Raw genomic sequence first — 26,566 nt, forward strand, 5'->3', positions numbered from 1 at the left:
GGAGTGCAGTGGCATGATCTTGGCTTACCGCAACCTCCGCCTCCCGGGTTCAGGCAATTCTCCTGCCTCAGACTCCTGAGTAGCTGGGATTACAGGCATGTGGCACCAAATCCAGCTAATTTTTATATTTTTAGTAGAGACAAGGTTTCACCATGTTGGTCAGGCTGCTCTCAAACTCCTGACCTCGTGATCCACCAGCCTCAGCCTCCCAAAGTGCTGAGATTACAGGCGTGAGCCACTGCGCCCGGCCAGAAGTTTGGAGATTTCTCAAGGAACTTAGAACTACCATCCAACCCAGCAATCCCACTCCTGAGGATCTACCCAAAGAAAATACATCCTTCTATCCAAAAGACACAGGCACTTGTATGTTCATGGCAGTGTTATTCACAATGGCAAAGAAATGGAATCAACCTAGGCACTGATCAACAATGGATAAAGATAAAGAAAATATGGTATGCATACTCCATAAAACACCACATGCTGACACATACAAAAAAAATCACATTTTTGGCAGCAACATAGATGGAGCTGCAGGTCATCATCCTAAGTGAACTAAGGCCAGAACAGAAATCCAAATGCCACACATTCTCACTTATAAGTGGAAACTAAATTATGAATGCACCTGAACATAAAGAAGGGAATGGCGCGGTGGCTCACGTCTGTAATCCCAGTACTTTGGGAGGACGAGGCACATGAACTATGAGGTCAGGAGTTCGAGACCAGCCTGGCCAACACGGTGAAATCCTTTACTTACTAAAAATAGAAAAAAATTAGCCAGGCGTAGTGGCAGCATCTGTAATCCCAGCTACTTGGGAGGCTGAAGCAGGAGAATCACTTGAACCCAGGAGGTGGAGGTTGCAGTGAACCGAGATCATGACACTGCACTCTAGCCTGGTGACAGAGTGAGGCTCTGTCTCAAACAAACAAACAAACAAAAAAGAAAGAAACGATGACACTGGGAATGACTACCAGACCAAAAAGAAAATGCAAATGGGAGGGAGGGGGCATTGCATCCTAAAGACCCGCCTTGCATGTCCTCTGCTCACTGCTTGGGTCATAAGGTTGTTGGGACCCCAAGACTCAACATCATGCAATCAACAAATGTAACTGTGTGTGTACCCTTTAATCTATAATAACAGTAGAAATTATTATACATACACACACACGCTTAAGAGCCATAAACAAAAATCAAATAAAACCTATAGGGATCCAAACAATCCCTTACTGGCAAACACACAGAAAGACTAACCTATGGAAAAATGAGAAAGCAAAAAATGCAGCCCCGAATTACACACAGTGAATGTATTTTTCAAGAGAACACCAAACATGACAACAGTGAAGACAAGTCTGTTCTGTAATTGTCTTTGAGTAAAATGAATTTCCACTTGCAAAACACTGAAATGGGTCCTCATGTTACGTTACACAAGACACAAAAATCAATGTAAAGATCTCCACCCAAACCTGAAAAATACAAAACTCCTAAAGAAAATATAGGGTGAGCATTTACTTCAGAGAAACTTGAATCTATGCACACAGATTGCAGAAAACAAAAAGGAAAAGTAGAAGGAAGAAACACACAGCCAATGCAATCTTTTTTCCTTTTTCTGTGATGGGACACCAAAATCGTCACAAACTCGTGCAAATATAAATAGGTAGGACTAGGGAAACCTTTAGAGGTGTTCCATGAGAATGATACCAATGAATCGAAAGAGAATATGTCCTACAGATTTGGAGACAGATCTGAAAAACCATCTCTGAAAGCAGTAGTTACCTAACATGTGCAAGACACTGGCAGTACAGTGTTTGGGGAAAAAACCAAAAAACCAAGACAAAACCAAAACAACACTAATGCCAAAGCTAAAACTGGGCAAAGGCCCTTAATAGACATTTCTGAAAAAACGCGAATTAACTAATGAGTCAAGAAGAAGTTGCTCAGCTTTATCATAATTTCTCCCACAAAGTCCAAACCACAGATCCACCGGGATCCTGGAGAATGTGAATTCTGACTCGGTAGGTCTGGACTGAGCCTGAGATTAATTTAGCTCATTGCTAAAAGGTTCCTTCCCTCCAAAATCCACAGGTGTGTATTAATATTACCAAGTTAATAAGAATGGTCAAAAATGAAAAGGGAAGCCATTAGCAGACAACCTCAGTCTTCCTCTTCAGTCTCCTCCACTGCATGGGGTAGGATGGTCTTCAGCATCTTGATCCTCCAGGTCACCGACACCAACTCCAAAACTCATGCCAGGAATGTCCTTCCCTCTTCTCCTTCCTTCAGGTCATAATGGGTGTCTATTTTTCCAGCATCTTTCTCCTAACCTGTCCTGATTCAGCCACCCTCTGTATCTGCCTCCCTGGGATGAAGGGGCAAACTCGCCTGCACCCCGAACAGAAGCTACAGCAGCTGCCACGTAGAATGTCCCCAGCAGAGCTCAGTGATGGGCACTAGGTTTACAATACCAGTGGGCAGTGGTGCTGTTATTGCATCCTGTGGGGATGGAGTGGTTGTCCAGGTACAGACAGACAGACAATCACATAGGAGGAACAAGTGCACATGCTGAAATTTAACAAAGACAGAATTATAAACACTTGGGGAAGAGAGGTCTCAATTGCAGAAACAGCAAGTTCCTCAAAAGTTAGAGGACTGGGGCCATCTCTGCCATGGCCAGGATTCCTCTCTCCTTCATCTTCCTCAGTCATCAAAGAGATTCCAATAGGGTGTACGCAAAGGATGCTGGGGCCTGCTACTCACTCCCCAACAGGAGAGACACAGTTGTTATCATAAGGATGAGAGTAACCTGGACCCTGTTTTGGGTGGTTCCCACAAGGATAGAGTCCCTTCTCCTGACCGGAGCCATAAGCAAGTAGTCCGAGGAGAAGCATCATCCAGGCCATGATGGGGACACTCACGAAGGCTAAGTGTCTTCAGGCTTCTCAGCTGGGGTTTGTTTTCCTCAGAGCCTTTTCATGTCTCCCCGGACCCAACAGGATAAAAAAGTTCTTTGTGCAAATCAGCTTCTCCTCTTTTCCTGCCCCCGTTTTCACCCTGCTGTCCCCTGGGGAGACACTGAGAGAGGCAGCTGCTGAGACCTCACACAGACACATGACCCCACAGGAGTGAGACACTGATGAACGGGCGTTGGTGCCTTTTCCCAGATTAGCTCCCCCAATTTCTGAGTGACCAAAGGAGGTGGGTGTGTTTTCCCTCCTGCCACATAATCTTGTTTTATGGTTAAATCTAACCCCATCCTTGTGAGCATTTTTTTTTCTCCCCAGGAAAATGCTTGCAAGCTTCTCCTCGGACTACTTGCTTATGGCTCAGGTCAGGGGAAGGGACTCTATCATCGTGGGAACCACCCAAAACAGGGTCCAGGTTACTCTCATCCTTATGATAACAACTGTGTCTCTCCTGTTGGTTTTAGGGGTGGATTCTGAGACTGTGGTGACCCAGGAGCCATCGTACTTAGTGTCCCCTGGAGGGACAGTCACACTCACCTGTGGCCTGAGCTCTGGCTCAGTCTCTACCAGTCACTACCCGAGCTGGTACCAGCAGACCCCAGGCCAGGCTCCACAAATGCTCATCTACAGCACAAACACTCGCCCTTCTGGGGTCCCTGATCGCTTCTCTGGCTCCATCCTTGGGAACAAAGCTGCCCTCACCATCAAGGGGGCTCAGGCAGATGATGAAACTGATTATTACTGTATGCTGTATATGGGTAGTGGCATTTCCACAGTTATTTAAACCTATGAGGAAGTGCAACTAAAACCTCTTTATATACTCAGAACAGTTCAGCCCTTAAGAGTCAGGAGGGAAAGGGAGAGGGTGGAAATGGTCAACGCCGTGAGTGAGGAGTCCCCTTGCCCCAGTCTCTTATGCAGGGGTTCACCGCCAGGTGCCTCATCCAGTCTCTCCGAATGTGTCCACCTCCCCAGTGTGACTTCCATGGCTGTGCTTCCTCTCTCCCTCTCTACCTAGAATAATGTGGAGACAGAATTATCTACAAAATATATAAGCTTACAGTGAGTTACAGAGGCCCCAGTGCTCCAGCAAGACACTTCTTATTCAGAGAGAATTAACAGGTACATGCTCATTCATTAATTTGACCATGGAGGCTGACTTAATATTTTATTACTGAAGTGGGAGCATTTTCAGGGGGGCTTGTTAAAAATGCAATTCTCCAACTTAAACCTACTAAGTCAGAAACTTGTGTTGGTGCCAGATAGGCAGTATTTAACAGCTGTACATGAGTTTTTTAAAATTATCATTAATGTTTGGAAAGAACCTACTTTTATTATTATAAAATTATTCCTAGGGATCTCCATTTAAAATGATCTCAGGTCATATTCCATGATTCTACTCTCCTAAATTTCCATTTAAAACCCCACAATTACTCAGAAACAGATTGAAAATCTCACGCCACAGCAAAAATTATAAAACTTGATTTATACAGACAGAGTTGGGAGGAATTTCTAAAAGCATACATTCCCAGGTGCCAGGTGTGGTAACTCATGCCTATAATCCCAATACTTTGGGAGGCTGACGAAGAGGACTGCTTGAAGCCAGGAGTTTGAGACCAGTGTCCTCCACATAGCGAGACTCCATCACCAAGAAAGAAAGAAAAAAGATACAAATCCCTTTATGAGTTTCCAAAGGTATATTTAGTGGTGCGTATGAATATCTGTTATTGAAAACCATTCCATAAATGATTGGCTTCCAGCATGCCTTCTCTCTTACTGAGCTCGCCTTCGGCTCTGGCTCTCAAGGTCTTCATAGGACACAGGACTCAGCCTTCCCCATCTTCCACCTCTTATCACAGATTGTTCCAAAAAGTCATGGTTCCACTGAGATCCTCTCAGCATAGATACGTACTTGTCTTGAACAGCGTCTCTTAACATAATGTTGCCAAGACAGAAAGGATCGAGGGGTGACGGAGCCTCAGAGCCACCAGAAGATGGCAGTGACCTCACTGCTGAGCTTTGCTGGGCCAGACTCAAGCTCCCACCCTGCTTCCTTGCTCTGACTCTTTCTCCCGGGCACCTGGGGTCCAGGAACTTCCTCCACTCAATCTAGGGTCACCTCAGAGAACCTCTCAATAAGATAGAGGAGGTGCTTCAGCAGATCTAACAAAAGTGAGGGCACATCTTAAGACTATCCATACACTGTGAAAAGAAACAAACTACCCTTACTTGGATCTGTGCACCTGAGTCCTTAGGACTCTTTTCCTCATCTCCTGGCTGTGTCGAGATTGCAAATGTGCAGTTTATTATCCAGATCAAGAGAAATCCATGACAGTTTATGAGGACAAAGACGACAACTACCCTATCTACTTGTCACACAATTAAGACACAGGCCTAAGATCTGTCAGTGTCCGGGAACATTCTGGAAGAAGAGGGTGATGGTTACTTGGCACATGTTGGGACTCAAACGTGAGGATCTCATGATGACCCAGAAGGATAAAGGTGGGATCGGCTGTGAGGGTGGAAAATGTGGATTTCTTAAGGCCATTTTGTTGGGTCCTTTTCTCACTGCAAAGGATTCAAAGTGAAACACACATAATTTTTCTAATAAATGCATATGAGGCTTTCCATTAAATTTAATCGTATTTTCTGCCATTATGAAAGTAAAAATAGAAAGAAATAAAATATACTTCTATACTTCCATAGTGTATCTTCAAACTAGAAGGAATCATTACTTCTAAAGAAAATTACTAGGATTTCTTGCATTTTGTCTGGGATCCTAGACAATGGTGACAGATACAGCTGTTTTCCAAGGTTTTAGCTTGAGATCTCTGCCAATTCAATAGTAGAGGCAATAAAACTAGACACAAGTATTATAATGACTTTCATTTATTTTGAATGCTATGAATATCTACAAAGAATAAAATAAATTGTACTGAAAATTTATTAGGATGAATTAAAAAAATGCCAAATTCACAGTAATAAAATTTATTCCAAACAGTTCAAAATTCTTATCTTTTTTGTCTCAGTATAAAAAAAATAAACATCTAGTGTATCTATTAGGAAATAATTAGAAATTCTGTAAATGATATAAAAGAAAATTTGAACAAATGGTAAAACATTTTCTTTTTCTTTTCTTTTTTCTAGAGGCAATTATTTACTCCAGCCTGGCGCCTGTTGACAGAGCAAGACTGTCTCAAAAAAAACAAAAACAAAAACCAAAAAAAAAAAACCACAAAACATTATTTCTTAAAAAAATTAAAAAAGAAAAACATGCTTCTGGAGAGAGTTATAAAACACCAGGAAACAGGAATTCAAGAAGCCAAGCCAGGAGCCCAGCAGTCAAGGTTGGAAGCCAGAACAGGTCCCACCAGGGTGATGATGGTCACACCCAGAAACAGAATATTGTTCTTTTCCTACTGGAATATTCTTTACCAAACTTTCCTTTACATTCGATGTTAGTGCACTTACATTTAATGGGATCCTATAATTAACTGGCACAATAGCAAAATGATGCTAGCAACTTTGGTTTTGAATTGCTACAAAATGTACTATTTTGTAGTTACACACTATACAAAACAGACCAGAAATCAAGTGCTCCTACAACAAAAACCCATCTGGCTAAATCACTGACTTTGCTGTTCTTTCCTAACTTTGTTCATTTTCAGTCTTCACAGCAAATGTATATAGTTTTTTGTTTCAGGGCCTGGAAGAGGTAATTTTTCTCAGAAAGAAGCTAATGTTAATGTGTTCTGGACGCTCTCTGATGTCTTGGCTCTAAGTCCAAGGAAGGTGCCCTTGTCTTCTAAGTACTCTACAGAGTCAAAAGGTAAACCACCTTGAATTAAACAAATCTCAATGAGAAGCATCACCATTCTTTGTGTGTTTTTAAAGCCTTTGCTATGTTTCCAAATGAAGAAATGCAGTATATTACACCTCTATTAATGTAAATCAGACTCAAACATCTCAATTCCACCCTCTTCCTACCCTCCACCCATCAAATGTTATGACTGCTAGTGACACTGAATTGAAATCACAACCCATACTTTTTGCTCCAAAAAGCAAAACACCTGAGAAAAGCTCATTGTTTTAAAATCAAGAATCTATGAAAGCAGTTATCACCCTAATTCTAAGGTGCTTCTAAGGTATTTCCAAAGCTGTTTGCTCTTTTATACTGCAGCATTTTCAGGAGGAGTCATGAGATACTGTCAAGATCCAAGAAATCACTAAAACAAAAAAGAACCTGAGACTCTTTTCGGCATGACCACCAGCTGCCCAGGACCCTAGGTCACCTTTTGCAGCAGTGAGCACAGCAATCCATGCCACAAAAATCTTCACAAAACAAGGAGGAAAGGTACAAAAAGAATTATATCAAAACAGTAACATACGTTTGTGTGTATGAGGGAGGGATATCTAAAATTAAAATATTGTATCATCACAAAGATCTGATATTCAGAAAAACTAGACTAGAAGAGATATACCTCAAGATAATAGAAACCATCTATTACAAACCCAAAATCAACATTATACTGGACAGAGAAAGTCAAAAGCATTCCCCCTAATAAGTAATAACTCGAACAAAGAAAGAATGTCCACTTTCACCTCTTCTACTCAACACTGTACTGGAAGTTTCAGCCACAGCAATTAGACAAGAGAAACAAATAAAAGCATCTAAATAGATGAGGAAGTCAAACTGTTGCTGTTCACTGTTTATATGACTGTATACGTAGAAAGCCCTAAAGACTCACCCAAAAAGTTCTTAGATCTGATACATGAATTCAGTAAAGTTTCAGGATACAAAATCAATGTACACAAATCAGAAGCACTGTTATACACCTAAAACGAACAAGCTGACAATCAGATCAAGAACTCAACCTCTTTTACAATACCTGCAAAAATAAAATACTTAGCAGTATACCTAAACAAGGAGGTGAAAGATCTCTAAAAGGAAAACTATGAGACACTGCTGAAAGAGATCATACACAACACAAACACGTGCAAACACCTGCCATGCTCATTGATGGGTAGAATCAATATTGTGAAAACGACCATACTGATTAAAGCAATATACAAATTCAATGCAATTCCCATCAAGATATCATCATCATTCCTCACAGTAGTAGAAAAAGTAGTCCTAAAATTTATATGGAACCAAAAAAAGCCCATGTAGCCAAAGCAAGATTAAACAAACAAACAAAACAAACAAACAAAAAACAAATCTGGAAGCATCATATTACCCACTGCAAACTATATTACAAGGCTAGATTCACCAAAACGGCATGATATTGTTATAAAAATAGGCACATAGACAAATGGAACAGAGCAGAGAACCAGACATAAAACCAAATACTTACAGTCAACTGAACTTTGACCAAGCAAATACACACATAAAGGGGGGAAAGACACTATATTCAACAAATGGTACTAGATAATTCGTAAATCACATGTAGAAGAAAAAAGCTGGATCCTCATCTCTCACTTTTTAAAAAAAACCAACTAAGATGAATCAAAGATTTAAATCTAAGCCCTGAAACCATAAAAATTCTAGAGTATAGCATTAGAAAAATTATTCTAGTCATTGACTTAGGTAAAGATTTCATGATCAAGAACTCAAAAGTGAATGGAACAGAAACAAAGATAAGTAGATAGGACTAAATTAAGCTAGAAAGCTTCTTCACAGAAAAAGAAATAACAAGCAAAGTAAAGAGATGAGCTACATATTGGGAGGAAATATTTGCACACTATTCATCTGACGAAGGACTAATATCCAGATTCTATGAGGAACTCAAACAAACCAGCAAGAATAAGCAATCACATCAAAAAGTGGGCAAAGGACATGAATAGACAATTCTCAAAAGAAGATATACAAATGACCAATAAACAAATGAAAACATCATTAATCATCAGAGAACTGCACATCAAGACCACAATCAGACAACACCTTACTCCCACAAAAATGGTCACAATTAAGAAAATTTTTAAAATGGCAGATGTTGGCATGGATATGATGTAAAGGGAGCACTTCTACACTGCTGGTGGGAAAGTAAACTAGTACAACCACTATGGAAAACAGTATGGTGATTTCTTAAAGATCTAAAAATAGAACTACTATTTCATTCAGTAATCCCACTACTGGGTATATACCTAGAGGAAAATGCATTATTAAATAAAAAAGATACTTACACACATGTTTACAGAAGCACAGTTTGCAACTGCAAAAATATGGAACCAGCATAAATGCCTAATAACCAATCAGTGAATAAAGAAAATGTGATATATCGATATATCTATATATAGATATATATAGATATATATATATACACACACATATATAAGCTTTTTATATATTTATATATAAATATATGTATAAATATATTTCGATAAGCTTTTTTCTAATATTATGGCATTATTTCATTCCCTTATACGTTTGAGTAGAATTTCATAATATATACGTATACCATGCAGCAACCTGGGTGGAGCAGCAACCTGGGTGGAGTTGGAGACCATTACTGCAAATGAAGAAACTCAGGAATAGAAAACCAAACATTACATGTTCTCACTTGTAAGAGGGAGCTAAGCTTTGAGGATGCAAAGGCCTAAGAATGACATAATGGACTTTAGGGACTTGAGGGAAAGGGTGTGGGGGGAGTGATGAAGAAAATACTACATATTGGGTACAGTGTACACTGCTTGGGTGATGGGTGCATCAAAATCTCAAATCACCACTAAAGAACTTTTCCATGCAAACAAACACCCCCTGTTCCCCCAAAACTACCGAAATAAACAAAACTGAAAAAATATATAGTAATTATCACTAAAAAAGAGAAATGAGAATGGCTATATGTAAAAAAAATAGCCAGAGCAAGACTAAGCAAAATTGGAATTATCTTAGTATTGTGGTGGCTTACATTTAGTTTATGTTGTTAAGCTTACATATTACATTTGCAGAATAAAATGTTACTGCCTTTTTGTCCATTTTAAGAACTTCTTTAGTTTTGGAAGAACTCAGTTTTGTTTAACTTTTGATCCACTTATGATAAGTAGTCTGAGGATGTTTGCAAGAAGCTCCCAGTGTTCCATGATGAAACAGTTGGTGTCTCATGCCATTTATTTAAGGTGTTTTGCTTACCTACTGGAGAAAATGTTTAATTATTGATAAATATTTATTGAGCATCCACTCTGTGTCATGTACTCCTGTATCAGGTGCTAGATATATATTGATGAATGACACTGCACTCCAGCCTGGATGACAGAGTAAGACTGTCTCAAAAAAAATTACTAGATAATAGAATTCAAGAATTTATTACACATTACTACTTGGTGTAAATTCAAGATTCTTTGCGACTAGCGGGCACCGGAGTAAGTTCTGTGAGTGCTAGGATGAACAGTCAAATTGAGCACTCTTAGATTTGCCAACATTTAGCAGCTTGCTCTTACTAATTTATTTTTAAATAAATGTGAGTATACAAAGGTAATGTAAATTGTAATGTATATCTACAAATATCTGTTTTCCTCAATTAAGCGTATCTGCAAAGACATAGCAAATCATTTATAATATACGTCAGATATAAATAAAACAAAAGCAAATGAAGTCAGTGTTTTTCTCAGCTGGATCTAGTTTCTTAGCTGACTTTTTAAGACACATATAAAATACTGCTTTATATAGTATTGTTCCACACTATAGAAACTCCCATAATAGGTTTAAAATACCTTCTTAAAAAATGCCAACTTCATCTTTAATCTGAAAGAAATCTGACTGTCCAAACAGGATCCGTTAATATGTAACATGAATGCATTATGTACTGTGTAAAAACTTTTAAGACATATTTTAAAAGATTTAAAAAATACTCACGTGCTCACTTTGTGCTATAACTTCTAACATTTTATCTCTGTGGTGGTGACTTACTTGCAAGAAATGAGAAGCGGCAGAGTACAGGTGGAGACTGTGGTTGGATGGGTCGGCTAACCCCAGGGTCCTTTGAACTGATTTAGGCCACTTGCCTTGATCTCAGATTCACTGTCGCCATAGCCAGTCAGTTGCAGATCTAGCAGGTGCTGAAGGCTGAGAAGAGGGCCACTGAGAAGGTGACGGAGGCCCACAAGCGAAAGAACAAGAGGCTGAAGCAGGCCAAGGAAGCACTTCAGGCTGAAATTGAACGGTGCTACCTGCGGAGAAAGAAAGAGTTCAAGGCTAAGGAAGATGCAGCAATGGGACCTCACAGAAGTTGCAACACTGTAGTGGATAAGGAGACCCAGAATAAAATGGCCATCCTTCAGACCTACTTCCAGCAGAACAGGGAAGAAGTCTTGAATAACCTCTTGGCCTTTGTGACATCCAGCTAGAAATCCATGAAAATGCCTGTCTAGATGGATAGGAGAAGAGAAGCACCTGTTCCATGGATTGGCATTTTAGACGCCCTTGTGGAATAAAAAGGTCTAGCAAAGTTCTAGATACGTTCTTATTAGAAAGAATTGAATTATTTTTGCATATTATACAGTTGGTCCCTTCACGTTTTTGAGAATACCATATCTAGCTTCTTTGTACAAACTTAGAACTAAAGATCTCATTTTTTTAAACCTTAAGTTTCTTAGAAATTTAATGGTGGGGCCGGGCGCGGTGGCTCACGCCTGTAATCCCAGCACTTTGGGAGGCCGAGGCGGGTGGATCATGAGGTCAAGAGATCGAGACCATCCTGGTCAACATGGTGAAACCCCGTCTCTACTAAAAATACAAAAAAATGAGCTGGGCATGGTGGCACGTGCCTGTAATCCCAGCTACTCAGGAGGCTGAGGCAGGAGAATTGCCTGAACCCAGGAGGCGGAGGTTGCGGTGAGCCGAGATTGCGCCATTGTACTCCAGCCTGGGTGACAAGAGCGAAACTCCGTCTCAAAAAAAAAAAAAAAAAGAAAAGAAAAGAAATGTAATGGTTATATGCTGTTTTTCTATGCCTTTTGGCTCAAGCAAAATATACCAGCGGTGACTTTTTCTTTTTTAAATCTAATAAACCACCTCCAACAATAAAAGAATTATTTGAAGAAAGGAATGGTTTAACTATTTTCCCCACAATGCTTTCAAGTTCAGAAACTTTATCTATGACAAAGTAGTAAATAGTTATTTGTAACCTATGCAAAGCAGCAGCCAGTCTTAAAGTCATCCATTCCTTCGAACAGTTAACAGTGACTACTGTTATAATTGTTTAGCCTGCTTTTAGTTTCTCTTAATGAAAATGACTAGATGATAGGTTGGGCACAGTGGCTCATGTCTGTAATCCCAGCACTTTGGGAGGCCAATGCAGGCAGATCACTTGAGGCCAGGAGATTGAAACCAGCCTGGCCAAAATGGCTAAACCCATCTCTACCAAAAAAAAAAAAAAAAAATTATATATATAAATAACTTGGCTTGGTGTGGTGGCACATATAACTAATCCCAGCTACTCAGGTGGTTGAGACATGAGAATTGCTTGAACCTGGGAGATTGAGGTTGCAGAAACCTGAGATAACATCACTGCACTCCAGCCTCCATGATAGAATGAGACTCTGTCTCCAAAAAAAATTAATAGATAATAGAAATTAAAAAGTTACATATCTTTACTTGGTGTACTGATAATCATTTAAAAATGAAAGATTCTTTGTCATCCAATCAAATAAAAGAAATCAGAGGCAAAAGATGTTAGAATAGCAGAAACATTTTCTGAATGCGTTAACCTTTTTAATGGCAAGAATATGTGAATAAAATCAAACTATCATTTAAAATATTCATTAGAATTAACAAAATTACCAAGTTTATAATAAAATACAACATATTGTTTCTTGCATAATTGAAAACGTATTTCAGAATGTTTATTATTCTGCTCTCATCAAAATGATAAACTTCAAGTGTATCTATAAGAAAACAACCACAGAATTCAGCAAGTAATGCAGGAGATAATTTGAACAAACGGTGAAACATTTTCTAACCTTAAGACAGAAATTGAAAATTTCAACAATTAGGAGCTATGTAATGCAGACATATCTTATTATTTTATTATTGTGCATTTTATGTGTTTTCTCTTGAGATAGTGCACAGGTTGGTGTCAGCAGAAGAGACAGCACAGGCTTTTAGATGTCAGAAGCGGGAACTGGTAAATGACAAAACACCAATCATTTATCACCATGCATGGGTGGCTATGCCCTCACTATCTCAGCTCTATGCTAGCAGTGATGTGTCCCATGTGTTCTTCCAGGGCCCTGCACTGTGTGCTCACTGAGACAGCCTCATCTTCTAGAAATAAGGGCCACCTCCTTCTGCACTGGAACAAGCAGCAGAGTCATGTAGATAATGTGGCCTGTCCCCACTACCTCACATGGAAAGCCCCAAACAATTATGTCTGCTGTTTCCCAACTTGCAGGGTTCTTCTCTATTAGGGCTCTTGTTCCAGGTCTGGCCACTTGGCCTCCTTGAATACTCTGGATTTCTGTGTGAGGATGAGGGTAATGATTACCATTCAGGATGTGGAAGGATCCCAGTGCTAACCCAGAGAATCCGCCCTACAAGGAAATAAGGCACAGGACTCTTGTCTGATCCCACACTGTGATCTCTAGATCCAGTCTCCCCTCTTGTCACCAGAATCAGGAAACATTTTTGCAGGCATTACTCCATTCTGGAACAAAGATCTGAGACTCTTCACTGAATCTGTGACCTTCTATCCAGCCAATATGTATACTGAGCTATTCAGATAAACATCTTAGTGTGGTCATTGTCACACAGGCAGGCAAGGCAGTTCAGGTGGAAAATACTTTTGGCCATTGCATGTGTCTGGGCATATGGCCTCGCTGTGTGTTTATGCTCTTGTTCAGGACAAGTTTTGGGTTATAGTCAGCACACAGGCCAGGTTTGTGGGGTCAAAGAGAAAATGCACATTAATGCTTCCTGTTTCTACCTAAGGCAGCTTGTGAAGTCTGAGGGTTCTATGATTGTCCATAAATGGAACAGGAACGTTCCTTAAAATGGATGATGATTGGGACACCACAAGGGAAAAGCCAAGAGGAAGGTGCAGATTTTAGCACAGGCTAAACAACGAAAATACACTTGATCATGCCAAAGGCTAATGAAAGAACTCTGAGTATAATTCAGTGCCTTGGGACTTCAGTCGAGAATAAAAAAAAAACAGTCTTTGCTCTGCTTTCACACCACAACAATCAACACATAATATTCCCATGACCAAATGTGTGGGAATTTCTCTCCTCCCCCTAGAACGCAAGCCATTAATTTTGCAGAGGACACCACACAGCTGCCCTGTAATTGAATGCAATTCTGGCACTATCTACATGGAGACAGGGTCAGATCTTATAATTTGAGACTCTTTCCCCAAGACTGTGCCTCACTACTTATGCCAATCCCAAGCCTCAGGTTCCTTTACCTGTGCTTCTGTCCAAATAGCTATAAGCTGAAGATTTTACGTCTTTTTGGCATCTATTAATTTGCTAGAATGGTTCACAGAGCTCAGTAGAACATTCACCGGTTTATTACAAAGGACACAACTAAGGATACAGATGATGAAGACATATATAGCACAATGTATGGGAAGGGATGCACCACCATCCATACAGTAATCTTCATGTGTTCAGCCCTCCAGAAGTTCTCCCAGCCCAGTCCCATTTTGGTTTTTATGGAGGCTTCCTCACAGAAGCTTCATGGAGTAAATCATTGGCCATTGGTAAATAATCTGCAGCCCCTCTTCCCTCCGCAGAGATTGGGAGATGAGGCTGAAAGTCCCATCCCTCTAACCCTGCCTTGGTCTTTCTTGTGACCTGCCCCCATTCTGAAGTTATGTAGGGACTATCAGCCAAATCATCTCATTAGCATACAAAAAGACTTTGGTGATTTTAAGTGTTTTAGGAGTTGTATGGCAAGATATGGGGTCAAGGACCAAAACCATAATTTATAACAACACATGGATGAAAAAGGACGAGACTGATGATTTCAAGCCCACACTAGTACTATTCCTCATTATGACAGATGCGGGTTTCCAATCCATAGATGGCCAGAGACTGAAGAGCTGAGACAAAACCTGTGAAAAGCAGGGACAGGGTCCATTTCTCAATTTCTTGTTACTGAAGTGGTAGATTCCTACCAGGCACTCACTTGGACAGACTAAATTAAAAGATAAACTCTTTAAATAAAAAGCACTTCTGAGGATACATCCAAAAGAATGAAAATCTGAATCTTGCAGAAATATTCACGCACTTTTATTCATCGCAGCATTAATCACAATTTCAAAGACAAGGAGACAGCCTCAGGTCCACTAATCATTGGCTGTTTACAGAAAATGTGGTACATAGGTGCAATGGGTTGCTGTTCAAATTCAAGAAGAATTAAACCTTGCCATATGCAACAACAGGGAAAACCCTGGAAGATACTACGCTGAGTGAAATAAGCCAGTCTCAGAAGGGGAAATGCTGTACAGCCTCATTTATATGAGGTATCTGACATGGTCCACCTAATAGAAGTGGAGTAGAATGCTGGTTGCCAGGAGTAGGCAGAGAAGGAAATGGGGAGGCACTGCTCAAGGGCTATGAAACTGCAGCTTTGCAAAAGCAACAAGTTCTAGAGATGTGCTGTACAACACTGTGCTGACAGCTGGCAACACCGTATTATGTACTTAAAATCTTGTCAAGAGGGTATATCCCCCATTAAGTGATCTTATTAACATGAAAAAATGGACAAAAAAGACCATGAAACCACTTACAGAAGGCTGCTGTGCCTACATTAGCGTTACCAGTAAGTGTGGCAATCCTCCATCCTTTGTCTTGGGAGAAAGTTTTTTGCCAAGAGACAATTTAGTCAAAAAAAAAAAAAAAAAAAAGAATTTATTGAAGAAAAACAGAGTGCAGATAGTTTATTTAGAGAGACAGTATACTCTGAAAGATAAGACAGGACGAGCTGCTGATAGAAAATTGTGCACTGAGTTTTTATGATGTTGGATTTTTCTTGAAGTTCCTGCCTAAGTTTCCACTTTATTTCCTTCTCTAGTTTTTCTGCTTCTGCCTTAAGTCCCTGCCTTTTCCCCACAGAGTTTTCAAGCCATGGCTTGTGGGACCCTCCCTTACTACACACATGAGCCCAGTGTTTGACAGGAATTCTACCTAATGGCTGCATTGCTCACTACCACCACCCCAGGACACTTGTATAGTGGTCAAATCTACGCTTATCGCACCTACATAGCTCTTAGAAATTTCTCCTTTGCCTTCACCCCCATTATCAGCCTACACGCTGACAGGTTAACTTCAGAGTGAGTGAACGCTGGGCATCTGAAGGAGCTTCGTTCCTGCATAGGCACTTACCCTCAACTCTGTATCTAGCATTTGTGTTTTGCGTGGTCTCTGGGGTGTGAGATTTTCTAGAACTCCATTTTCTCAGGCCTCCTGCTTATGTCTAGCTGTCTATTCTAAAGTTAGTATTAGAGCAAAACATCTTATGAGAAACATTTTTTTTCTAAGAGAGACATTTTAAGGCCGGGCGCGGTGGCTCAAGCCTGTAATCCTAGCACTTTGGGAGGCCGAGGCGGGTGGATCACGAGGTCGAGAGATCGAGACCATCCTGGTCAACATGGTGAAACCCCGTCTCTACTAAAAATACAAAAAATTAGCTGGGCATGGTGGCGTGTGCCTGTAATCCCAGCTACTCAGGAGGCTGAGGCAGGAGAATTGCTTGAACCCAGGAGGCGGAGGTTGCGGTGAGCCGAGATCGCGCCATTGCACTCCAGCCTGGGTAACAAGAGCGAAACTCTGTCTCAAAAAAAAAAAAAAAAAAAAAAAAAAAAAAAAAAAAAAAAAGAGAGAGACATTTTATACTGGTGAAAGAAGGTGTTCAAGTGACAACATACAGCAACTGTAAATTCTATGCACCTAATACCAAAGCTTTTAAGGATTTGAAGCACAACTTCCTCTGTTAGCATATTTAAAACAAGAAATAATCAATCCATAACATGTACACATATTAATACAACTCTTAACTGAGTGAATAACATGGAAAAAAGAAGAGCACACATAAAAATATGTGAACAACATGATTAACCAAACCAATACAGTGACACCAAGAACCCAAGCGTGAAGAACAGCTGCTTGAGTAGGTATTCATGATGAATGCATCCAATGAGTCAGCACAGGGACAAATAATAGAGATCTTTCTTTCTGATGCTAAGTTTTTCTTCCTATTCTGTGAGCAGAGGTGGATCCCTGTGGAAGCAGCTGCCCAGGTCTTTGCTCCAAAAGCCATCTCCATTCTCCCCTCCCTGCAGCCTCCTCATATTAGGTCATCATTTTATTTCCCACATGTCCTCCTACTAGTAATCCAGAAGTCCCCAATGGAAAGGCTGTTTATTGATAACAGGAGCTCAGGACGGAGCAGGAACACAGCACATGGATGGTGTGGACTGACTGTGACCAGGTTGTGGCCCTTAGGTCACTGCACTCCCATGATTCCCACTGAGACTGCAGTGTGGCCGGGGACAAGCAGGGGACATTGTGGGTCTGTCTCAGGGTCTGCACAGTGCCTGCTTATACCCAAACTCCCCAGGGCTGGGCAGTGGAGCCGGCACTCACTGAGGCAGACTCAGCTGCTGTCTTCTCTGGGTGTAGTCCCAGCACCCGCCTCCTCCCAGGTCCTGCCAGACTCTCCCAGCGACCAGTCCTCAGGTCTTGAACAGATGCATAGAGTGAGGTGGGGGCTGGCAGTGGATGAAACACATTTGCATCCATCACATCTCCTCTGTGAGGCCAGTAGAGGGGATGAGAGAGGCCTGGGGCAGCCACTCCAGCTCTGGACCTCAGGAAGGCTGTGTCCATCATGGCCGGGGCCCCTGCTCCTCCCTGCTGCTCCTCTCTCACTTATCAGGTAGGGACAGGCCTCAGATGTCCTGGGAAAGCCTCCTAGTCTGAGTTCTTGGCGTGTGTTTCACTCTCACACTTCGTCCCCGGTTACTCACCCAGGAGCATCTGTGTTTGCGGGTTTCCCCAACCTTGGCCTGTTCTGACTCAGCAACGCTCCCTCTCTGCATCTCTGGGAAATTCTACGAGGCTCACATTTACCCTGAGCAGTGGCTTCACTGTTGGTGGCTAGCAAATATCCTGCTCCCAGTAGCAGGCAGGGAGCGCTCTCCAGTATCTCCTGAGATTCTACTCTGACTCAAGTAAGCACCAGGGTTCTAGGGTACCCAGTCACTTTTCTAATCTAAAGATGCCTCGGCCAGTGCAGGAATTCTGCACATCTGTGAGCTGCAGCCTGAGGATGAGGCTTAGTATTACATATCTCAGCAGCCATGGCACTTCCACAGTGCTCTAGACCCCAAGGGAATTGAGACTAAAATCTCCCACGTGTTCTCTCTGCCTGGTGTAATCACCACTGTCCTGCCTGGGACCAACTCTAGTTCAGGGGTTGATGCCTGTTGTTACTTTTTCAGACAGTGCCTGTAATCCCAGCTACTCAAGAGAGTTGCCTGAGGCAGGAGAATTGCCTGAACCCAGGAAGCAGAGGGTGCGGTGAGCCAAGATCAGGCCATTGCACTCCAGCCTGGGTAACAAGAGCAAAACTCCGTCTCAAAAAAAAACCATTTTTTAGTCATTCAAAACAATCAGATACCAACACCATATAACACTTAAGTCCATTATAGTCACAGGGGCAGGATTTCAGCAACAGCAAGACAAAGTAATACACATAGGAATGAGCAAGAGTAGATAAATCATAGGTATGAATTGGCCTGGGATATCTCATGGCAATGTCAAAATACAAATCAACTGTGATTTGTTAAATAAGTGAGAACTATGCATTCTCAGTGCAGGAAAGCCACCAGGGGGCCCTCTGGGTCTCTTGGATTTTAAGAAACTCAAGAGGCTGAGAGTTAATGAACCCTGCACAGTTGCTCATTGACTCATGTAAATGTTAGGGCAGCTGCTTCCTCCCACAGGGCAAATCCACAGCGCACAGCCACCCTGGGCTGGCCTCTCACAGTGTAGCTGCTCTCAGGGCTGAGACCTAGGTGGAGGTAAAGGTAGTAAAGATTTGCATAAAGCAGCACACAACACACCAGCTCCATGCAGAGGCTCAGCAGGAGATAAAGAGCCATCAGAATCCAGCCCCAGCTCTAGAGCCAAGGGTCCCTTCCAGTATCAGCACCATGGACTGGACTCCTCTCTTTCTCCTGTTTCTCTTCACTTGCTGCCCAGGTTAAGAGACATTTCAAATACTAGACTTTGGAGGGATCGCTTTTTCTCTCTTTTAATTCCTAATGTGTCTGTTTTTTTGTTTCAGGGTCCAACTCCCAGGCTGTGGTGACTCAGGAGCCCTCACTGACTGTGTCCCCAGGAGGGACAGTCACTCTCACCTGTGCTGCCAGCACTGGAGCAGTCACCGGTAGTAATTATCCCTACTGGATCCAGCAAAAACCTGGCCAAGCCCCAAGAACACTGATTTATAATACAAACAGCAAACACTCCTGGACCCCTGCCCGGTTCTCAGGATCCCTCCTTGGGGGCAAAGCTGCCCTGACCCTCTCAGGTGCACAGCCTGAGGACGAGGCTGAGTACTACTGCTTACTGTACTATAGTGCTCCTGAGGCTCAGCACAGCGACAGACTCAGAAGAAGAACCAAGACATAAACCTCCCTTGGCCCTTGCGATATGAAGATCACATGATCACACACCAGCTCTCAAGGCGGCCTAAAGGTGGACCAGCCATAGAAAGGGGAAGGGAAGGGTCTGAATTGATTGCTATCCCTGCTTAAGCCCTGAAGTGGAAGAAATGTTTGAATGATCTGGGAATAACTGGATCAAAAAAAGCAAGAGTTAATTGTTTTATATTTTACGAAGAACACCAACAGCTGGATCAGATCTAAAGGCTAAGTCTAAATGTATTTCCTCCAGAAAGAAGCATCTTTAACGTATTGGCTTTTTGAGATAGGAGCAATGGGAAGAAGTTCCCATTTTTTTTTTTTTTGGTATATTTCTTAAGTTTGCTTTATTCAGTTACTTTCAAAGCAATACATGCCAATTATATAAAATAAAAATATCACAAACCACCAAGTTCACTGCAAATCTACCTTACCCCAAACAATCAACATAAGTACATTTCTTCCTGTGGATGCATCCTTTCATTTTTGTTCTCAATATTTCCACAATGGTGATCAAATTTCGCGCTTTTCCCTCTGGTTTGATGCATCTTTATGCTCCTATGTCATTTAAGGTTAATGTAAGTAGTGTTCCATTTTTTTTAAATGACAAAATATTTGAGTATTTCTTACTTTTATTTTGATTTGAGCACCAATGAAAAAGTATAGTTTTATAGATAATTCCAACGGTTTTCTTTTCAGACAAAAGTGTGATATTGTGTTATTACTAAAAAACACCAGATTATTTCTGTGGATTTAGTGAAGTGAGGGAAAATGTCTGCAATTTTCAGTGGAAAGCCGTGAGTACATTATGCCTGACTTCAGAATGCACAACATAGACGAACAAGACTTTCCAGCTCACGTTTGCTGGAGAATGACAGGTTCGGTTATGAGGAACAATTTATATGCAAAACTGTATCAACGGCTCCATGCGTGTGTCAGAACACTTCATCGAAAACTCAATTGTTTATCCTGATCCCAACAAATTATCCGGGATCCTAAAAAATGCAGATTCTGACTGAATAGGTATGAAATAATGATGCAGTCTCTGCATTTCCAAAATCTTCCTGCCACAGAAAATCCACGTGTTTCAATAATAACAAATCCAGCCAGGAGCAGAGGCTCACATATGTAATCCTAGCACTTGGTGAGGCTGAGGCAGAAAGATTACTTGAGGCCAAAAGTTTGAGACTAACAATGATTAAAAGAGCAAGATCTTTTCTCTGCAGTTTTTTTAAAAAAATAATAATAATGAAGGAATTAGCCGGGCCTTGCTCTACATGTTTATAATAAGGAGGCTGAGGCAGGAGAAGAGCTTTAGTCTAGGAGTTAAAAGCTGCAGTGAGCTATGATCATGCCACTGCACTCCAGCCTGGGTGGCAGAGTGAGACCTTGTCTCTAATAACAATAACGAGTCCAAAGGAATAGTATAAAATAAAGAGAATCCTTGGCAGATGAGAACTTAGGAAAAATCACTGACATAGGAAATTAATGAGCTTGAACAACGAAAGAACCCCGCACTCCATGCAGTGAGATGACCAGGGAGGACAGCTGCAAAGCTGGGAGAGGCTCCCCTTTTCTTTCAGAACAAAATCAAAAGCAAACAAACAGCAAACCTGACCTCCCCTCTGGCTCCTGTCCAACGCTCTTACTGTCTTCTCTTCCATTCATTTCTACAGTGCGGCCCATCCTTACTCTCTCCCCCGCCACATCTCTGATTCCTGAATTCCCTTCTTGGGTCTCTCATTTTTTCCTACCACTTCTCCCCTCTAACTTCCTGAGTAAATTGTTAAGGGCTTTATAACAGAAAACTCATTGCATTTTTCTAGATCTGCCCTTGAAGGCTGACACTCATTTTTTTTTCTTCTTCTTGAACTTACTCTGATATCTTTAGTTCTGAAGAAGCCCAAAGTTGGCTGATTCTTTTTTTTCACCTAGGTCAGCACCTTCTCCTTCTCCTCCTGGGGTTCTCTGTATTTCCAGTGAATTTAGTGAACCACACAAATACAATAATCAATTATTTCCAACCCTCACCACTCTGTCTTATGTGCTGATCTAGCAAGGAACTAAATAGAAAGACCCATGGATTTCTGTGCAGCCTGGGAAGGGAGTTCATGGCTGGACTCAGCTGCAACACCAGATACCTGACTGCCTGTTGACGTCTAGTGTTCACAGGGCTGTGCAGCAGCCGTGTCCACCCAGGCTGCCTTGAGAGTCACTGGCCATGCTCTCCTACCTCCCACTCACCCCTCCTCAAGAACAAGCAGACTCAGCATCTTGTGTGAGAGGCAGAGCAGGGGTCAGGACAGATTTGCACTGAGTCCCCTCCTCTAAGAGAGGACAGGAAAGAAGGGTTGTTCCCAATAGTCTGTGTGGCCCAGGAAGCAGAGATTTAGGGGCATGTCTGCCACGGCATGGATCACCTCCTCCTCACTCACCTCAGTTTGCACAGGTCGCTGGAGACAGAGAGACAGGGACTGGCACTAAGAGAACCAGGGCTGTGCTTTGCTTCACTGGCTCACCGAGCTACCATCCTCACCCTGTGTCTCTCTCTTGACTCTCACAGTACTGGGCAATCAGGGCTCATCTGGTAGACTGTAGAGTCTGTCTGTGTCTAAACCAGTCACCATATTCTGGACTGAAAGCAACAGCAATTGGGTTCTTGGAATTGTGTCCTGGTACCAACAATAACCAGGAAGTACGTTCAGGGATCCCAGATGGATGCTCAGAATACCACTCTGGAAAGAAAGCCTTGCTAGGTGCATCTCTAGGCTCCAGGCTGAGGACAAGGCTGATCTCTCCTGTGGGCGTCAGACAGCCCCCTGGGAATTCAAACAGTGCTGAAGTCTGGGGAAGTGAGATGGGAACACGCCAGGTCTCCTAGGAGCATGACCTACCAACAGCACCACCCACAACAGAAACATTAGGCATTCCCACGGAAGTGGCCACTGAGGGATCCCTGAGAGAGCACACGTATTTGAAACCCAGAAGAGCAGTGATGGACCTTTAGGCTTCCCAGCCTAATTCTTCTGCTCTAGCTTTGTCGACACAGCCTTCTTGACCACCTCTGGGCTCCAACCTGAGGACGACGCTGACTATCGTCACACAGCTGCATACAGACTCCATGTCACCAAGAGCTCCTGTTCCATGGAGAAATGAGTAAAAGATGACCCCGACTCCTCCCTGTCTGTCCAGTCCCTCCCCTATGCCTGTCTGTGACCAACACCAGTTGATGCTAGGCCTTCTGCTGTCACTTGTGTTGCTGAAAGCAGAGCATGGCTTCAGTGAATATCACTCATTTTCTTATTAATGTCCCAGCACAAACAGAATCAGTTTCTTTCCTTCCTAAAGCAAAAGGAATTGCCACACATTCTGGATGTGGATGGAAGAAGAATCCAGCCTGTGTGATTCAGAGACCCAGGTGCCCTCTGCCTGGCCTTTTCAGTGTTTCCTCTTCTTGGTGCAGGTATGCTGGCCATTATCTGATCTCTGAAACTGAGGGAGAGACGACAAGAAAGGAGAATCCAGCTGGTGTGTCTCAGAGGCCCATCTGTCAGAGTGCAAGTCTGATACTTAAGGAAATGTGGGCTCAGCATTTAGAAAGGTCTGGCTCTGGCTTGGCCCAGGGCTGCTCTAGAATAGAAGCAAGAGAGATGCTCAGCCTTGTAGAGCTCAGTCACAGTTGTCCTGTCAAGGGGCTGATTTCTCTGCAATGTGAACATCCTGCAGAGACATCCATAGAGAGGCTGCAATCCCAGGAGGATGCAAAAAAACAAATCGAAGTGAGCAGGTGATGTGTTTAGGGGAATGAGGAATCAGGTGTGGGGTTAAAAAAATACAGCCTGAAAAACTACTGTCCATTGTGACCCTCAAGAGGAGAAGCCCGGGGGACTACAATAGTGACAAACAAACCCTAGAAGGCCCAGGGCCCTAGAGACACATAGGGACTGGGGTTTGGTTCTGTCCTGAAGGGTCCCTGAGAAGTATCATTTAAAAACCAGGCACAGTGTTTTCTATTCAGTGCTCACTGTCCCAACTGCTCTCTCGCCCAGATTTTCTTGGTGTCCAGTTTCCTTCCTGGGGTCTTTTCACCAGCACCAGATCCCGGGAGTAGATTCACCTTCGGTGCACAGAGTGGGACTTGTACAGCTAAGTGGAAAAGACCAGATGTAGAAGACTATCCTGTGTCTGCGCAGGGTGTGGGGTCTGGATGATGAGGTGTGGACACTGGAGCTTCACTCGAGGCCTGAGAGGTGCTCCTCCATACCTGCACTCCTTCCTTCACTCTCCTCCCATTTCTCTCCTTACTTTAGCTGTGGCCAGGGAGGGCTCAGAGCTACCTGAGGTCCTTGCTAAGCTCAGGGCCTCTAGCCAAGGCATTGTTTTCAAACTCTGTAATGACTGTCTCTGAAACTGTAGAAAAATTTATTTCCATGTGCCCAGGACGGGGTTAGAAGGCACCAAACCCACCCATTGCAAGCTACTCATCACCTCTCAGTGCCCCAGTGAAAACAAGAGTTGGAAATCAGAAACCTACCTAAGACTCCCCTCTCTCCTCTCTCCCAGACACCCTCTGGTTTCACCTTTCTGCAGAAATAAAGGGGAGGTGGACACAGAGAGCAAGGGGACATCTAGGCATTATCCTAGGCAGCAAAGCCAGGCAGTCACCCCAAGTGGTTGGGGGAGGTGGTGAAGGTGTCTGTGACAAGGGAATTCTGAAGACCCGCTTACTGAAGTGAGGAGAGATCCATAAACTGAGGCTAAGATGGTGGACCAGACCTCCTGAGCCAGCTACTTATTTTTTTCTCGTGTTCCAGTTTGGGTAAGAATAGGACACACACACTAGGACGGACACACACACACACACACACACACACACACAGAATGTCTTGAAGATGTTCCTTTCCTCAAAGAAGAATTCTTAAGAGGACTGACTCAGGCATTGACGGGAGAATGAGCTTCACTCTTAGGCCAAAAGTGTTGGGGGCTTTCAAGGGAATTGGCTAGGACTGAAGTTCCCAGACTCCAGCATCTAAGACTTACGCCCTTTTAGCAGAGCCCAGCACTGATACCAAATGGACGAGGGCTGACAAAGTCTAGAATAGCCCAGATGAAATAAAATAACCCCAGGAGCTTAATTCTAAATCTAGAAGAGAAGTATGTTTTGTGGTATATAGCAGAATGAGGATCAGGCCTTGAATCCTAAGACCTGGGCTTGAAGTTGGGCACTGTGGTGCACATCTGTAGCACCAGGTACCTGGGAGGCTGAGGTGGGAGGATCACTTAAGCCCAGGGGTTTCAGGTGACAACTGAGCTGTGATCATGACCCTGCATTCCAGCCTGGGTGACAGATGAGACACTATTTCTAAACAAAGTAAACATCTGGGCTTGGGTCCTGGCATTTACTGTCTACGTGGCCTTGGGCACGTTTCTGAGCTTTACTACCTCACCTGAAAAATGGAGATAATGATGATTACATCTTCTCAGTAAAGTTGTTTGAAAGAGAAAATGGGATCAATACGAAGCCATTCCCTTACTATTAGACATGAAAGCTCAGATACTGGAGGCCAGACTTCCTCAGGGGTTTGAGGATTTCAGAACACCCTGTCTGGAGGCCAGACTGGCAGAGACATGCTTGGGACAGACTGAAGCCAGTAAAGGGCCTGATCATGGGAGAGCATCAGGGCCAGGATGCAGCAGGGTTGCTACGGAAGAGCAGCGGCTGGAAAACAATTAATTAATTAATTAATTAATTGCAGGGCCGGGCACGGTGGCTCAAGCCTGTAATCCCAGCACTTCGGGAGGCCGAGGCAGGTGGATCACGAGGTCAAGAGATAGAGACCATCCTGGTCAACATGGTGAAACCCCATCTCTACTAAAAATACAAAACATTAGCTGGGCATGGTGGCGCGTGCCTGTAATCCCAGCTACTCAGGAGGCTGAGGCAGAAGAATTGCCTGAACCCAGGAGGTGGAGGTTGCGGTGAGCCGAGATCGCGCCATTGCACTACAGCCTGGGTAATATTTTGTATTTTTAGTAGAGACGGGGTTTCACCATGTTGACCAGGATGGTCTCGATCTCTTGACCTCGTGATCCACCTGCCTCGGCCTCCCAAAGTGCTGGGATTATAGGCTTGAGCCACCGCACCCGGCGTCTTTTCCTCTTTCTTCCTCTGATTCCACCAAATCATCTCTTCCTGGACCCTGGAGTGCAGCAGGCCCTATGTGGTCTCTGACCCAGGGAATACGGAAATGGAAGAGGACTCCAGTGCCCCTCTGATGCCTTTGTTTTTATCAGGATCAACTGCAAAAGCTAGGGATTAGGCTTTCTAAATCAACATGGCATTTCCAACACTGAGCTCTATGCCCAGCAAAACATACATGCTCAATGACTATTTGACAAAGACCTACCTCTTATTACATGGGGTACATTCTACTGGCCCCAGGATGGGGCTGAACTGGGAGAGGTAGCTGTGGACCTGCTGATCTCTCTGCCCTCACCCTAACAGCTGCTGAGGCATCCACCAGAAAGAGCATTCAAGGGCAGGGAGGGGACCATGGGCGACCTTCTCCTGTATGTGGGACACTGCTCAGCCTGGGCACACAACCCAGATGACGATGACAATCCTGGGGCAGCAGAGCACACAGATTTACCAGAATAACCATCTGGGAATGTATGCTGGGCATCCTAGAGGAAAGAGCTCCCTTTAAACTCAGTGCTGCAGGATCACAGAGGAAGGAGAGCTCTGGCCACCGGGGAGGAGACACATGAAAGGAGAGGTCCCGATGTGGGAAGTGAGTTCATGAAGGTCAGTCCCTACTCTTGGTTTGATTCTGACCTATGAGGATGTTGTGTACTCACCACCTGAGTCTTCTACAATAAACAGTGAGCGCCATGGACAGATTCACCCCTGTGGAGCCCAGTAAAGTGTGAGGACAGCCCTGAGGTCACAGGGAGAGGGTACA

The 26,566-nt window shown here is 43.0% G+C and overlaps 1 protein-coding gene and 1 pseudogene across 1 annotated transcript in view; one reads left to right on the forward strand and one right to left on the reverse strand.

The window, feature by feature from the left end:
- Positions 1-11,333, forward strand: part of LOC101044178 (V-type proton ATPase subunit G 1 pseudogene) — an 11,496-nt pseudogene extending 163 nt beyond the window's left edge.
- The window catches only part of LOC141582573 (uncharacterized), a 71,775-nt gene that overhangs the window by 26,014 nt on the left and 19,195 nt on the right, over positions 1-26,566 (reverse strand). The window lies entirely within an intron of this gene.

The sequence above is a fragment of the Saimiri boliviensis genome, chromosome 21 (genome assembly GCF_048565385.1).
Source record: "Saimiri boliviensis isolate mSaiBol1 chromosome 21, mSaiBol1.pri, whole genome shotgun sequence".
Lineage (NCBI taxonomy): Eukaryota > Metazoa > Chordata > Mammalia > Primates > Cebidae > Saimiri > Saimiri boliviensis.